The sequence below is a fragment of the Octopus bimaculoides genome, chromosome 21 (assembly GCF_001194135.2).
Source record: "Octopus bimaculoides isolate UCB-OBI-ISO-001 chromosome 21, ASM119413v2, whole genome shotgun sequence".
NCBI classification, from domain to species: Eukaryota; Metazoa; Mollusca; class Cephalopoda; order Octopoda; family Octopodidae; genus Octopus; species Octopus bimaculoides.
In genome coordinates, this window is record NC_069001.1 from 32,298,967 (window position 1) to 32,300,163 (window position 1,197).

Genomic DNA, 1,197 nt, shown 5'->3' on the forward strand with positions numbered 1-1,197 from the left:
GTGATATCTATGGTCAATTTATTCTCTAGGAATACAAGCTTAGCTCAACACAAACATACACATACAGGTGAGAAACCTTGTCACTGTGTTCTCTGTGGAGAATCATTCTCTCAAAGTGGTAAATCGTCTAGTCATGAACATGTTCGTATAGCAGAGAAGCTGTTTATCTGTGATATTTGTAGTAAATCATTCTCTAGAAATTTTCACTTAACTACAAACAAACATCTTCATACACAGGAGTGAATGTATTACAGAAATATTCTTTTGGCAACTACTTCTCTGGAACTTTAGCAAATCTATTAAAAGAGAAGATAAGCGGTATCAACTTGATATTTGTGGTAAATTAATTTCTTTTGGCAATGACTAAATAAGTCACAAACATGAAAACGAAAGACAAGCCGTATCACAGTGACATCTGTAGATACAAAAACTATGCTATAACAATGTCATAATCATCATTTTCTATTTCTGTGTTGGAGTTAAGAGTCAAATGTTTTGTTACTCAAATCTTTCGTCACTATCTCCTGTTCTTGGTGAGCAGTTGCTTAGTCTTCCAGATCAGTTATGCATATATTGCATGTCTAGGAGAAGCTATTATTCCTGTCAATGTTGCTGGCATTCTGTAGCTAGCATATCCATGCATAGCTTTCTGCCCATATGATGGGTATTTCTCTTCCAAGTCTCTAATCCAGCTCCCTTGTGTGTGTGTATGTATGTGTGCTTGTCTTGACATAATGCAATAGTTGGAAGTGAGGTGTCCCTGTCATGCAACCAGTGCCATTTGTTTCACATCTTACATAAAGAACTTAGTTGGCCACAGCAATGTATTACCTTGCTTCAAAATGGGTGAGGGTTGGTGACGCAAAAGGTATATGACTATAAGAAATTTGCATCACTGAATTGTTTGACCCATGCAGGCATAGAAAAGTAGACATGAAAATGATAATTATGATATACACACAAACACATATTTGAGTGTTAAAATGGTAGAAAAGTATTCAAGACATGTAGCTGTGTATATTTACTGACTCTTGTTTTAAGGACTCATTTTGACTCAGGCCTGTCATGGAGAAACTGAAACAAATGACACTATGGATGAGCCTTTTGTTTACAATGATGATGCAACACATCAAAGCATGTTAAGAAACATAGACATACTTTCACAGTAGGCTGCAAACAAACCAACTCCATCAGAGA

At 36.1% G+C, this 1,197-nt stretch overlaps 1 protein-coding gene across 1 annotated transcript in view; it reads right to left on the reverse strand.

Moving 5' to 3' along the window:
• Positions 1 to 1,197, reverse strand: part of LOC106880990 (zinc finger protein 345) — a 47,668-nt gene that overhangs the window by 28,048 nt on the left and 18,423 nt on the right. The gene's annotated exons all lie outside the window — the stretch shown is intronic.